At 44.2% G+C, this 15,392-nt stretch overlaps 1 non-coding gene across 1 annotated transcript; it reads left to right on the forward strand.

The window, feature by feature from the left end:
* The first annotated feature begins 3,522 nt into the window (after window positions 1-3,522).
* On the forward strand, window positions 3,523-3,594 carry TRNAT-CGU (transfer RNA threonine (anticodon CGU)). Its single transcript has one exon. It is a non-coding gene; the product is annotated as a tRNA-Thr (tRNA).
* The last annotated feature ends 11,798 nt before the right edge of the window (window positions 3,595-15,392 follow it).

The raw sequence follows: 15,392 nt of genomic DNA on the forward strand, positions 1-15,392 counted from the left end.
TCTTTGCACTCTTCTCGAGCAGAGTGGCGCAGTGGAAGCGTGCTGGGCCCATAACCCAGAGGTCCGTGGATCGAAACCACGCTCTGCTAGATGATTTTTCAGTTTTTCTTCTCGCGATTATTCCTTTTCGGAAAAATGTTTGAAATAGATTGGTTAACTTGAAAAAATCTTTGCACTCTTCTCGAGCAGAGTGGCGCAGTGGAAGCGTGCTGGGCCCATAACCCAGAGGTCCGTGGATCGAAACCACGCTCTGCTAGATGATATTTCAGTTTTTCTTCTTGCGATTATTCCTTTTCGGAAAAATGTTTGAAATAGATTGGTTAACTTGAAAAAATCTTTGCACTCTTCTTGAGCAGAGTGGCGCAGTGGAAGCGTGCTGGGCCCATAACCCAGAGGTCCGTGGATCGAAACCACGCTCTGCTAGATGATATTTCAGTTTTTCTTCTTGCGATTATTCCTTTTCGGAAAAATGTTTGAAATAGATTGGTTACCTTGAAATAATCTTGGCACACTTCTCGAGCAGATTGGCGCAGTGGAAGCGTGCTGGGCCCATAACCCAGAGGTCCGTGGATCAAAACCACGCTCTGCTAGATGATATTTCAGTTTTTCTTCTCGCGATTATTCCTTTTCGGAAAAATGTTTGAAATAGATTGGTTAACTTGAAATAATCTTGGCACTCTTCTCGAGCAGAGTGGCGCAGTGGAAGCGTGCTGGGCCCATAACCCAGAGGTCCGTGGATCGAAACCACGCTCTGCAAGTTGATATTTCTGTTTTTTTTTCGCGATTATTTCTTTTCAGAAAAATGTTTGAAATATATTGGTTACCTTGAAATAATCTTGGCACTCTTCTCGAGCAGGGTGGCGCAGTGGAAGCGTGCTGGGCCCATAACCCAGAGGTCCGTGGATCGAAACCACGCTCTGCTAGATGATATTTCAGTTTTTCTTCCCGCGATTATTCATTTTCGGAAAAATGTTTGAAATAGATTTGTTACCTTGAAATAATCTTTGCACTCTTCTCGAGCAGAGTGGCGCAGTGGAAGCGTGCTGGGCCCATAACCCAGAGGTCCGTGGATCGAAACCACGCTCTGCTAGATGATATTTCAGTTTTTCTTCTCGCGATTATTCCTTTTCGGAAAAATGTTTGAAATAGATTTGTTACCTTGAAATAATCTTTGCACTCTTCTCGAGCAGAGTGGCGCAGTGGAAGCGTGCTGGGCCCATAACACAGAGGTCCGTGGATCGAAACCACGCTCTGCTAGATGATATTTCAGTTTTTCTCCTCGCGATTATTCCTTTTCGGAAAAATGTTTGAAATAGATTGGTTACCTTGAAATAATCTTTGCACTCTTCTCGAGCAGAGTGGCGCAGTGGAAGCGTGCTGGGCCCATAACCCAGAGGTCCGTGGATCGAAACCACGCTCTGCTAGATGATATTTCAGTTTTTCTCCTCGCGATTATTCCTTTTCGGAAAAATGTTTGAAATAGATTGGTTACCTTCAAATAATCTTTGCACTCTACTCGAGCAGTGTGGCGCAGTGGAAGCGTGCTGGGCCCATAACCCAGAGTTCCGTGGATCGAAACCACGCTCTGCTAGATGATATTTCAGTTTTTCTTCTCGCGATTATTCCTTTTCGGAAAAATGTTTGAAATAGTTTGGTTAAGTTAAATAATCTTTGCACTGTTCTCGAGCAGAGTGGCGCAGTGGAAGCGTGCTGGGCCCATAACCCAGAGGTCCGGGGATCGAAACCACGGTCTGCTAGATGATAATTCAGTTTTTCTTCTCGCGATTATTCCTTTTCGGAAAAATGTTTGAAATAGATTGGTTAACTTGAAATAATCTTTGCACTCTTCTCGAGCAGAGTGGCGCAGTGGAAGCGTGCTGGGCCCATAACCCAGAGGTCCGTGGATCGAAACCACGCTCTGCTAGATGATATTTCAGTTTTTCTTATCGCGATTATTCCTTTTCGGAAAAATGTTTGAAATAGATTGGATAACTTGAAAAAATCTTTGCACTCTTCTCGAGCAGAGTGGCGCAGTGGAAGCGTGCTGGGCCCATAACCCAGAGGTCCGTGGATCGAAACCACGCTCTGCTAGATGATATTTCAGTTTTTCTTCTCGCGATTATTCCTTTTCGGAAAAATGTTTGAAATAGATTGGTTAACTTGAGATAATCTTTGCACTCTTCTCCAGCAGAGTGGCGCAGTGGAAGCGTGCTGGGCCCATAACCCAGAGGTCCGTGGATCGAAACCACGCTCTGCTAGATGATATTTCAGTTTTTCTTCTCGCGATTATTCCTTTTCGGAAAAATGTTTGATATAGATTGGTTAACTTGAAATAATCTTTGCACTCTTCTCGAGCAGAGTGGCGCAGTGGAAGCGTGCTGGGCCCATAACCCAGAGGTCCGTGGATCGAATCCACGCTCTGCTAGATGATATTTCAGTTTTTCTTCTCGCGATAATTCCTTTTCGGAAAAATGTTTGAAATAGATTGGTTAACTTGAAATAATCTTTGCATTCTTCTCGAGCAGTGTGGTGCAGTGGAAGCGTGCTGGGCCCATAACCCAGAGGTCCGTGGATCGAAACCACGCTCTGCTAGATGATATTTCAGTTTTTCTTCTCGCGATTATTCCTTTTCGGAAAAATGTTTGAAATAGATTGGTTAACTTGAAATAATCTTTGCACTCTTCTCGAGCAGAGTGGCGCAGTGGAAGCGTGCTGGGCCCATAACCCAGAGGTCCGTGGATCAAAACCACGCTCTGCTAGATGATATTTCAGTCTTTCTTCTCGCGATTATTCCTTTTCGGAAAAATGTTTGAAATAGATTGGTTAACTTGAAAAAATCTTTGCACTCTTCTCGAGCAGAGTGGCGCAGTGGAAGCGTGCTGGGCCCATAACCCAGAGGTCCGTGGATCGAAACCACGCTCTGCTAGATGATATTTCAGTTTTTCTTCTCGCGATTATTCCTTTTCGGAAAAATGTTTGAAATAGATTGGTTAACTTGAGATAATCTTTGCACTCTTCTCGAGCAGAGTGGCGCAGTGGAAGCGTGCTGGGCCCATAACCCAGAGGTCCGTGGATCGAAACCACGCTCTGCTAGATGATATTTCAGTTTTTCTTCTCGCGATTATTCCTTTTCTTAAAAATGTTTGAAATAGATTGGTTAACTTGAAATAATCTTTGCACTCTTCTCGAGCAGAGTGGCGCAGTGGAAGCGTGCTGGGCCCATAACCCAGAGGTCCGTGGATCGAAACCACGCTCTGTTAGATGATATTTCAGTTTTTCTTCTCGCGATTATTCCTTTTCGGAAAAATGTTTGAAATAGATTGGTTAACTTGAAATAATCTTTGCACTCTTCTCGAGCAGAGTGGCGCAGTGGAAGCGTGCTGGGCCCATAACCCAGAGGTCCGTGGATCGAAACCACGCTCTGCTAGATGATATTTCAGTTTTTCTTCTCGCGATTATTCCTTTTCGGAAAAATGTTTGAAATAGATTGGTTAACTTGAGATAATCTTTGCACTCTTCTCGAGCAGAGTGGCGCAGTGGAAGCGTGCTGGGCCCGTAACCCAGAGGTCCGTGGATCGAAACCACGCTCTGCTAGATGATATTTCAGTTTTTCTTCTCACGATAATTCCTTTTCGGAAAAATGTTTGAAATAGATTGGTTAACTTGAAATAATCTTTGCACTCTTCTCGAGCAGAGTGGCGCAGTGGAAGCGTGCAGGGCCCATAACCCAGAGGTCCGTGGATCGAAACCACGCTCTGCTAGATGATATTTCAGTTTTTCTTCTCGCGATAATTCCTTTTCGGAAAAATGTTTGAAATAGATTGGTTAACTTGAAATAATCTTTGCACTCTTCTCGAGCAGAGTGGCGCAGTGGAAGCGTGCTGGGCCCATAACCCAGAGGTCCGTGGATCGAAACCACGCTCTGCTAGATGATATTTCAGTTTTTCTTCTCGCGATAATTCCTTTTCGGAAAAATGTTTGAAATAGATTGGTTAACTTGAAATAATCTTTGCACTCTTCTCGAGCAGAGTGGCGCAGTGGAAGCGTGCTGGGCCCATAACCCAGAGGTCCGTGGATCGAAACCACGCTCTGCTAGATGATATTTCAGTTTTTCTTCTCGCGATTATTCCTTTTCGGAAAAATGTTTGAAATAGATTGGTTAACTTGAAATAATCTTTGCACTCTTCTCGAGCAGAGTGGCGCAGTGGAAGCGTGCTGGGCCCATAACCCAGAGGTCCGTGGATCAAAACCACGCTCTGCTAGATGATATTTCAGTTTTTCTTCTCGCGATTATTCCTTTTCGGAAAAATGTTTGAAATAGATTGGTTAACTTGAAAAAATCTTTGCACTCTTCTCGAGCAGAGTGGCGCAGTGGAAGCGTGCTGGGCCCATAACCCAGAGGTCCGTGGATCGAAACCACGCTCTGCTAGATGATATTTCAGTTTTTCTTCTCGCGATTATTCCTTTTCGGAAAAATGTTTGAAATAGATTGGTTAACTTGAGATAATCTTTGCACTCTTCTCGAGCAGAGTGGCGCAGTGGAAGCGTGCTGGGCCCATAACCCAGAGGTCCGTGGATCGAAACCACGCTCTGCTAGATGATATTTCAGTTTTTCTTCTCGCGATTATTCCTTTTCGGAAAAATGTTTGAAATAGATTGGTTAACTTGAAATAATCTTTGCACTCTTCTCGAGCAGAGTGGCGCAGTGGAAGCGTGCTGGGCCCATAACCCAGAGGTCCGTGGATCGAAACCACGCTCTGCTAGATGATATTTCAGTTTTTCTTCTCGCGATTATTCCTTTTCGGAAAAATGTTTGAAATAGATTGGTTAACTTGAAATAATCTTTGCACTCTTCTCGAGCAGAGTGGCGCAGTGGAAGCGTGCTGGGCCCATAACCCAGAGGTCCGTGGATCGAAACCACGCTCTGCTAGATGATATTTCAGTTTTTCTTCTCGCGATTATTCCTTTTCGGAAAAATGTTTGAAATAGATTGGTTAACTTGAGATAATCTTTGCACTCTTCTCGAGCAGAGTGGCGCAGTGGAAGCGTGCTGGGCCCATAACCCAGAGGTCCGTGGATCGAAACCACGCTCTGCTAGATGATATTTCAGTTTTTCTTCTCGCGATAATTCCTTTTCGGAAAAATGTTTGAAATAGATTGGTTAACTTGAAATAATCTTTGCACTCTTCTCGAGCAGAGTGGCGCAGTGGAAGCATGCTGGGCCCATAACCCAGAGGTCCGTGGATCGAAACCACGCTCTGCTAGATGATATTTCAGTTTTTCTTCTCGCGATTATTCCTTTTCGGAAAAATGTTTGAAATAGATTGGTTAACTTGAAATAATCTTTGCACTCTTCTCGAGCAGAGTGGCGCAGTGGAAGCGTGCTGGGCCCATAACCCAGAGGTCCGTGGATCGAAACCACGCTCTGCTAGATGATATTTCAGTTTTTCTTCTCGCGATAATTCCTTTTCGGAAAAATGTTTGAAATAGATTGGTTAACTTGAAATAATCTTTGCACTCTTCTCGAGCAGAGTGGCGCAGTGGAAGCGTGCAGGGCCCATAACCCAGAGGTCCGTGGATCGAAACCACGCTCTGCTAGATGATATTTCAGTTTTTCTTCTCGCGATTATTCCTTTTCGGAAAAATGTTTGAAATAGATTGGTTAACTTGAAATAATCTTTGCACTCTTCTCGAGCAGAGTGGCGCAGTGGAAGCGTGCTGGGCCCATAACCCAGAGGTCCGTGGATCGAAACCACGCTCTGCTAGATGATATTTCAGTTTTTCTTCTCGCGATTATTCCTTTTCGGAAAAATGTTTGAAATAGATTGGTTAACTTGAGATAATCTTTGCACTCTTCTCGAGCAGAGTGGCGCAGTGGAAGCGTGCTGGGCCCATAACCCAGAGGTCCGTGGATCGAAACCACGCTCTGCTAGATGATATTTCAGTTTTTCTTCTCGCGATAATTCCTTTTCGGAAAAATGTTTGAAATAGATTGGTTAACTTGAAATAATCTTTGCACTCTTCTCGAGCAGAGTGGCGCAGTGGAAGCGTGCTGGGCCCATAACCCAGAGGTCCGTGGATCGAAACCACGCTCTGCTAGATGATATTTCAGTTTTTCTTCTCGCGATTATTCCTTTTCGGAAAAATGTTTGAAATAGATTGGTTAACTTGAAAAAATCTTTGCACTCTTCTCGAGCAGAGTGGCGCAGTGGAAGCGTGCTGGGCCCATAACCCAGAGGTCCGTGGATCGAAACCACGCTCTGCTAGATGATATTTCAGTTTTTCTTCTCGCGATAATTCCTTTTCGGAAAAATGTTTGAAATAGATTGGTTAACTTGAAAAAATCTTTGCACTCTTCTCGAGCAGAGTGGCGCAGTGGAAGCGTGCTGGGCCCATAACCCAGAAGTCCGTGGATCGAAACCACGCTCTGCTAGATGATATTTCAGTTTTTCTTCTCGCGATTATTCCTTTTCGGAAAAATGTTTGAAATAGATTGGTTAACTTGAAATAATCTTTGCACTCTTCTCGAGCAGAGTGGCGCAGTGGAAGCGTGCTGGGCCCATAACCCAGAGGTCCGTGGATCGAAACCACGCTCTGCTAGATGATATTTCAGTTTTTCTTCTCGCGATTATTCCTTTTCGGAAAAATGTTTGAAATAGATTGGTTAACTTGAAATAATCTTTGCACTCTTCTCGAGCAGAGTGGCGCAGTGGAAGCGTGCTGGGCCCATAACCCAGAGGTCCGTGGATCGAAACCACGCTCTGCTAGATGATATTTCAGTTTTTCTTCTCGCGATAATTCCTTTTCGGAAAAATGTTTGAAATAGATTGGTTAACTTGAAAAAATCTTTGCACTCTTCTCGAGCAGAGTGGCGCAGTGGAAGCGTGCTGGGCCCATAACCCAGAGGTCCGTGGATCGAAACCACGCTCTGCTAGATGATATTTCAGTTTTTCTTCTCGCGATTATTCCTTTTCGGAAAAATGTTTGAAATAGATTGGTTAACTTGAAATAATCTTTGCACTCTTCTCGAGCAGAGTGGCGCAGTGGAAGCGTGCTGGGCCCATAACCCAGAGGTCCGTGGATCGAAACCACGCTCTGCTAGATGATATTTCAGTTTTTCTTCTCGCGATTATTCCTTTTCGGAAAAATGTTTGAAATAGATTGGTTAACTTGAAATAATCTTTGCACTCTTCTCGAGCAGAGTGGCGCAGTGGAAGCGTGCTGGGCCCATAACCCAGAGGTCCGTGGATCGAAACCACGCTCTGCTAGATGATATTTCAGTTTTTCTTCTCGCGATAATTCCTTTTCGGAAAAATGTTTGAAATAGATTGGTTAACTTGAAATAATCTTTGCACTCTTCTCGAGCAGAGTGGCGCAGTGGAAGCGTGCTGGGCCCATAACCCAGAGGTCCGTGGATCGAAACCACGCTCTGCTAGATGATATTTCAGTTTTTCTTCTCGCGATTATTCCTTTTCGGAAAAATGTTTGAAATAGATTGGTTAACTTGAAATAATCTTTGCACTCTTCTCGAGCAGAGTGGCGCAGTGGAAGCGTGCTGGGCCCATAACCCAGAGGTCCGTGGATCGAAACCACGCTCTGCTAGATGATATTTCAGTTTTTCTTCTCGCGATAATTCCTTTTCGGAAAAATGTTTGAAATAGATTGGTTAACTTGAAAAAATCTTTGCACTCTTCTCGAGCAGAGTGGCGCAGTGGAAGCGTGCTGGGCCCATAACCCAGAGGTCCGTGGATCGAAACCACGCTCTGCTAGATGATATTTCAGTTTTTCTTCTCGCGATTATTCCTTTTCGGAAAAATGTTTGAAATAGATTGGTTAACTTGAAATAATCTTTGCACTCTTCTCGAGCAGAGTGGCGCAGTGGAAGCGTGCTGGGCCCATAACCCAGAGGTCCGTGGATCGAAACCACGCTCTGCTAGATGATATTTCAGTTTTTCTTCTCGCGATTATTCCTTTTCGGAAAAATGTTTGAAATAGATTGGTTAACTTGAAATAATCTTTGCACTCTTCTCGAGCAGAGTGGCGCAGTGGAAGCGTGCTGGGCCCATAACCCTGAGGTCCGTGGATCGAAACCACGCTCTGCTAGATGATATTTCAGTTTTTCTTCTCGCGATAATTCCTTTTCGGAAAAATGTATGAAATAGATTGGTTAACTTGAAAAAATCTTTGCACTCTTCTCGAGCAGAGTGGCGCAGTGGAAGCGTGCTGGGCCCATAACCCAGAGGTCCGTGGATCGAAACCACGCTCTGCTAGATGATATTTCAGTTTTTCTTCTCGCGATTATTCCTTTTCGGAAAAATGTTTGAAATAGATTGGTTACCTTGAAATAATCTTGGCACTCTTCTCGGGCAGAGTGGCGCAGTGGAAGCGTGCTGGGCCCATAACCCAGAGGTCCGTGGATCGAAACCACGCTCTGCTATATGATATTTCATTTTTTCTTCTCGCGATTATTCTTTTTCGGAAAAATGTTTGAAATAGATTGGTTAACTTAAAATAATCTTTGCACTCTTCTTGAGCAGAGTGGCGCAGTGGAAGTGTGCTGGGCTCATAACCCAGAGGTCCGTGGATCGAAACCACGCTCTGCTAGATGATATTTCAGTTTTTCTTCTCGCGATTATTCCTTTTCGGAAAAATGTTTGAAATAGATTGGTTAACTTGAAATAATCTTTGCACTCTTCTCGAGCAGAGTGGCGCAGTGGAAGCGTGCTGGGCCCATAACCCAGAGGTCCGTGGATCGAAACCACGCTCTGCTAGATGATATTTCAGTTTTTCTTCTCGCGATAATTCCTTTTCGGAAAAATGTTTGAAATAGATTGGTTAACTTGAAATAATCTTTGCACTCTTCTCGAGCAGAGTGGCGCAGTGGAAGCGTGCTGGGCCCATAACCCAGAGGTCCGTGGATCGAAACCACGCTCTGCTAGATGATATTTCAGTTTTTCTTCTCGCGATTATTCCTTTTCGGAAAAATGTTTGAAATAGATTGGTTAACTTGAGATAATCTTTGCACTCTTCTCGAGCAGAGTGGCGCAGTGGAAGCGTGCTGGGCCCATAACCCAGAGGTCCGTGGATCGAAACCACGCTCTGCTAGATGATATTTCAGTTTTTCTTCTCGCGATTATTCGCTTTCGGAAAAATGTTTGAAATAGATTGGTTAACTTGAAAAAATCTTTGCACTCTTCTCGAGCAGAGTGGCGCAGTGGAAGCGTGCTGGGCCCATAACCCAGAGGTCCGTGGATCGAAACCACGCTCTGCTAGATGATATTTCAGTTTTTCTTCTCGCGATAATTCCTTTTCGGAAAAATGTATGAAATAGATTGGGTAACTTGAAAAAATCTTTGCACTCTTCTCGAGCAGAGTGGCGCAGTGGAAGCGTGCTGGGCCCATAACCCAGAGGTCCGTGGATCGAAACCACGCTCTGCTAGATGATATTTCAGTTTTTCTTCTCGCGATTATTCCTTTTCGGAAAAATGTTTGAAATAGATTGGTTAACTTGAGATAATCTTTGCACTCTTCTCGAGCAGAGTGGCGCAGTGGAAGCGTGCTGGGCCCATAACCCAGAGGTCCGTGGATCGAAACCACGCTCTGCTAGATGATATTTCAGTTTTTCTTCTCGCGATTATTCCTTTTCGGAAAAATGTTTGAAATAGATTGGTTAACTTGAAATAATCTTTGCACTCTTCTCGAGCAGAGTGGCGCAGTGGAAGCGTGCTGGGCCCATAACCCAGAGGTCCGTGGATCGAAACCACGCTCTGCTAGATGATATTTCAGTTTTTCTTCTCGCGATTATTCCTTTTCGGAAAAATGTTTGAAATAGATTGGTTAACTTGAGATAATCTTTGCACTCTTCTCGAGCAGAGTGGCGCAGTGGAAGCGTGCTGGGCCCATAACCCAGAGGTCCGTGGATCGAAACCACGCTCTGCTAGATGATATTTCAGTTTTTCTTCGCGCGATTATTCCTTTTCGGAAAAATGTTTGAAATAGATTGGTTAACTTGAAAAAATCTTTGCACTCTTCTCGAGCAGAGTGGCGCAGTGGAAGCGTGCTGGGCCCATAACCCAGAGGTCCGTGGATCGAAACCACGCTCTGCTAGATGATGTTTCAGTTTTTCTTCTCGCGATAATTCCTTTTCGGAAAAATGTTTGAAATAGATTGGTTAACTTGAAATAATCTTTGCACTCTTCTCGAGCAGAGTGGCGCAGTGGAAGCGTGCTGGGCCCATAACCCAGAGATCCGTGGATCGAAACCACGCTATGTTTGATGATATTTCAGTTTTTCTTCTCGCGATTATTCCTTTTCGGAAAAATGTTTGAAATAGATTGGTTAACTTGTAAAATCTTTGCTCTCTTCTCGAGCAGAGTGGCGCAGTGGAAGCGTGCTGGGCCCATAACCCAGAGGTCCGTGGATCGAAACCACGCTCTGTTTGATGATATTTCAGTTTTTCTTCTCGCGATTATTCCTTTTCGGAAAAATGTTTGAAATAGATTGGTTAACTTGAAAAAATCTTTGCACTCTTCTCGAGCAGAGTGGCGCAGTGGAAGCGTGCTGGGCCCATAACCCAGAGGTCCGTGGATCGAAACCACGCTCTGCTAGATGATATTTCAGTTTTTCTTCTCGCGATTATTCCTTTTCGGAAAAATGTTTGAAATAGATTGGTTAACTTGAAATAATCTTTGCACTCTTCTCGAGCAGAGTGGCGCAGTGGAAACGTACTGGGCCCATAACCCAGAGGTCCGTGGATCGAAACCACGCTCTGCTAGATGATATTTCAGTTTTTCTTCTCGCGATTATTCCTTTTCGGAAAAATGTTTGAAATAGATTGGTTACCTTGAAATAATCTTGGCACTCTTCTCGAGCAGAGTGGCGCAGTGGAAGCGTGCTGGGCCCATAACCCAGAGGTCCGTGGATCGAAACCACGCTCTGCTATATGATATTTCATTTTTTCTTCTCGCGATTATTCTTTTTCGGAAAAATGTTTGAAATAGATTGGTTAACTTAAAATAATCTTTGCACTCTTCTTGAGCAGAGTGGCGCAGTGGAAGCGTGCTGGGCCCATAACCCAGATGTCCGTGGATCGAAACCACGCTCTGCTAGATGATATTTCAGTTTTTCTTCTCGCGATTATTCCTTTTCGGAAAAATGTTTGAAATAGATTGGTTAACTTGAAATAATCTTTGCACTCTTCTCGAGCAGAGTGGCGCAGTGGAAGCGTGCTGGGCCCATAACCCAGAGGTCCGTGGATCGAAACCACGCTATGTTTGATGATATTTCAGTTTTTCTTCTCGCGATTATTCCTTTTCGGAAAAATGTTTGAAATAGATTGGTTAACTTGTAAAATCTTTGCACTCTTCTCGAGCAGAGTGGCGCAGTGGAAGCGTGCTGGGCCCATAACCCAGAGGTCCGTGGATCGAAACCACGCTCTGTTTGATGATATTTCAGTTTTTCTTCTCGCGATTATTCCTTTTCGGAAAAATGTTTGAAATAGATTGGTTAACTTGAAAAAATCTTTGCACTCTTCTCGAGCAGAGTGGCGCAGTGGAAGCGTGCTGGGCCCATAACCCAGAGGTCCGTGGATCGAAACCACGCTCTGCTAGATGATATTTCAGTTTTTCTTCTCGCGATAATTCCTTTTCGGAAAAATGTTTGAAATAGATTGGTTAACTTGAAAAAATCTTTGCACTCTTCTCGAGCAGAGTGGCGCAGTGGAAGCGTGCTGGGCCCATAACCCAGAGGTCCGTGGATCGAAACCACGCTCTGCTAGATGATATTTCAGCTTTTCTTCTCGCGATTATTCCTTTTCGGAAAAATGTTTGAAATAGATTGGTTAACTTGAGATAATCTTTGCACTCTTCTCGAGCAGAGTGGCGCAGTGGAAGCGTGCTGGGCCCATAACCCAGAGGTCCGTGGATCGAAACCACGCTCTGCTAGATGATATTTCAGTTTTTCTTCTCGCGATTATTCCTTTTCGGAAAAATGTTTGAAATAGATTGGTTAACTTGAAATAATCTTTGCACTCTTCTCGAGCAGAGTGGCGCAGTGGAAGCGTGCTGGGCCCATAACCCAGAGGTACGTGGATCGAAACCACGCTCTGCTAGATGATATTTCAGTTTTTCTTCTCGCGATTATTCCTTTTCGGAAAAATGTTTGAAATAGATTGGTTAACTTGAGATAATCTTTGCACTCTTCTCGAGCAGAGTGGCGCAGTGGAAGCGTGCTGGGCCCATAACCCAGAGGTCCGTGGATCGAAACCACGCTCTGCTAGATGATATTTCAGTTTTTCTTCTCGCGATTATTCCTTTTCGGAAAAATGTTTGAAATAGATTGGTTAACTTGAAATAATCTTTGCACTCTTCTCGAGCAGAGTGGCGCAGTGGAAGCGTGCTGGGCCCATAACCCAGAGGTCCGTGGATCGAAACCACGCTATGTTTGATGATATTTCAGTTTTTCTTCTCGCGATTATTCCTTTTCGGAAAAATGTTTGAAATAGATTGGTTAACTTGTAAAATCTTTGCACTCTTCTCGAGCAGAGTGGCGCAGTGGAAGCGTGCTGGGCCCATAACCCAGAGGTCCGTGGATCGAAACCATGCTCTGTTTGATGATATTTCAGTTTTTCTTCTCGCGATTATTCCTTTTCGGAAAAATGTTTGAAATAGATTGGTTAACTTGAAAAAATCTTTGCACTCTTCTCGAGCAGAGTGGCGCAGTGGAAGCGTGCTGGGCCCATAACCCAGAGGTCCGTGGATCGAAACCACGCTATGTTTGATGATATTTCAGTTTTTCTTCTCGCGATTATTCCTTTTCGGAAAAATGTTTGAAATAGATTGGTTAACTTGTAAAATCTTTGCACTCTTCTCGAGCAGAGTGGCGCAGTGGAAGCGTGCTGGGCCCATAACCCAGAGGTCCGTGGATCGTAACCATGCTCTGTTTGATGATATTTCAGTTTTTCTTCTCGCGATTATTCCTTTTCGGAAAAATGTTTGAAATAGATTGGTTAACTTGAAAAAATCTTTGCACTCTTCTCGAGCAGAGTGGCGCAGTGGAAGCGTGCTGGGCCCATAACCCAGAGGTCCGTGGATCGAAACCACGCTCTGCTAGATGATATTTCAGTTTTTCTTCTCGCGATTATTCCTTTTCGGAAAAATGTTTGAAATAGATTGGTTAACTTGAAATAATCTTTGCACTCTTCTCGAGCAGAGTGGCGCAGTGGAAACGTGCTGGGCCCATAACCCAGAGGTCCGTGGATCGAAACCACGCTCTGCTAGATGATATTTCAGTTTTTCTTCTCGCGATTATTCCTTTTCGGAAAAATGTTTGAAATAGATTGGTTACCTTGAAATAATCTTGGCACTCTTCTCGAGCAGAGTGGCGCAGTGGAAGCGTGCTGGGCCCATAACCCAGAGGTCCGTGGATCGAAACCACGCTCTGCTATATGATATTTCATTTTTTCTTCTCGCGATTATTCTTTTTCGGAAAAATGTTTGAAATAGATTGGTTAACTTAAAATAATCTTTGCACTCTTCTCGAGCAGAGTGGCGCAGTGGAAGCGTGCTGGGCCCATAACCCAGAGGTCCGTGGATCGAAACCACGCTCTGCTAGATGATATTTCAGTTTTTCTTCTCGCGATTATTCCTTTTCGGAAAAATGTTTGAAATAGATTGGTTAACTTGAAATAATCTTTGCACTCTTCTCGAGCAGAGTGGCGCAGTGGAAGCGTGCTGGGCCCATAACCCAGAGGTCCGTGGATCGAAACCACGCTCTGCTAGATGATATTTCAGTTTTTCTTCTCGCGATTATTCCTTTTCGGAAAAATGTTTGAAATAGATTTGTTACCTTGAAATAATCTTTGCACTCTTCTCGAGCAGAGTGGCGCAGTGGAAGCGTGCTGGGCCCATAACACAGAGGTCCGTGGATCGAAACCACGCTCTGCTAGATGATATTTCAGTTTTTCTCCTCGCGATTATTCCTTTTCGGAAAAATGTTTGAAATAGATTGGTTACCTTGAAATAATCTTTGCACTCTTCTCGAGCAGAGTGGCGCAGTGGAAGCGTGCTGGGCCCATAACCCAGAGGTCCGTGGATCGAAACCACGCTCTGCTAGATGATATTTCAGTTTTTCTCCTCGCGATTATTCCTTTTCGGAAAAATGTTTGAAATAGATTGGTTACCTTGAAATAATCTTTGCACTCTACTCGAGCAGTGTGGCGCAGTGGAAGCGTGCTGGGCCCATAACCCAGAGTTCCGTGGATCGAAACCACGCTCTGCTAGATGATATTTCAGTTTTTCTTCTCGCGATTATTCCTTTTCGGAAAAATGTTTGAAATAGTTTGGTTAAGTTAAATAATCTTTGCACTCTTCTCGAGCAGAGTGGCGCAGTGGAAGCGTGCTGGGCCCATAACCCAGAGGTCCGGGGATCGAAACCACGGTCTGCTAGATGATATTTCAGTTTTTCTTCTCGCGATTATTCCTTTTCGGAAAAATGTTTGGAATAGATTGGTTAACTTGAAATAATCTTTGCACTCTTCTCGAGCAGAGTGGCGCAGTGGAAGCGTGCTGGGCCCATAACCCAGAGGTCCGTGGATCGAAACCACGCTCTGCTAGATGATATTTCAGTTTTTCTTATCGCGATTATTCCTTTTCGGAAAAATGTTTGAAATAGATTGGATAACTTGAAAAAATCTTTGCACTCTTCTCGAGCAGAGTGGCGCAGTGGAAGCGTGCTGGGCCCATAACCCAGAGGTCCGTGGATCGAAACCACGCTCTGCTAGATGATATTTCAGTTTTTCTTCTCGCGATTATTCCTTTTCGGAAAAATGTTTGAAATAGATTGGTTAACTTGAAATAATCTTTGCACTCTTCTCGAGCAGAGTGGCGCAGTGGAAGCGTGCTGGGCCCATAACCCAGAGGTCCGTGGATCGAAACCACGCTCTGCTATATGATATTTCATTTTTTCTTCTCGCGATTATTCCTTTTCGGAAAAATGTTTGAAATAGATTGGTTAACTTGAAATAATCTTTGCACTCTTCTCGAGCAGAGTGGCGCAGTGGAAGCGTGCTGGGCCCATAACCCAGAGGTCCGTGGATCGAAACCACGCTCTGCTAGATGATTTTTCAGTTTTTCTTCTCGCGATTATTCCTTTTCGGAAAAATGTTTGAAATAGATTGGTTAACTTGAAAAAATCTTTGCACTCTTCTCGAGCAGAGTGGCGCAGTAGAAGCGTGCTGGGCCCATAACCCAGAGGTCCGTGGATCGAAACCACGCTCTGCTAGATGATATTTCATTTTTTCTTCTCGCGATTATTCTTTTTCGGAAAAATGTTTGAAATAGATTGGTTAACTTAAAATAATCTTTGCACTCTTCTTGAGCAGAGTGGCGCAGTGG

The sequence above is a fragment of the Parasteatoda tepidariorum genome, chromosome 5 (genome assembly GCF_982258835.1).
Source record: "Parasteatoda tepidariorum strain Cologne lab strain chromosome 5, Ptep-v5.0, whole genome shotgun sequence".
Lineage (NCBI taxonomy): Eukaryota > Metazoa > Arthropoda > Arachnida > Araneae > Theridiidae > Parasteatoda > Parasteatoda tepidariorum.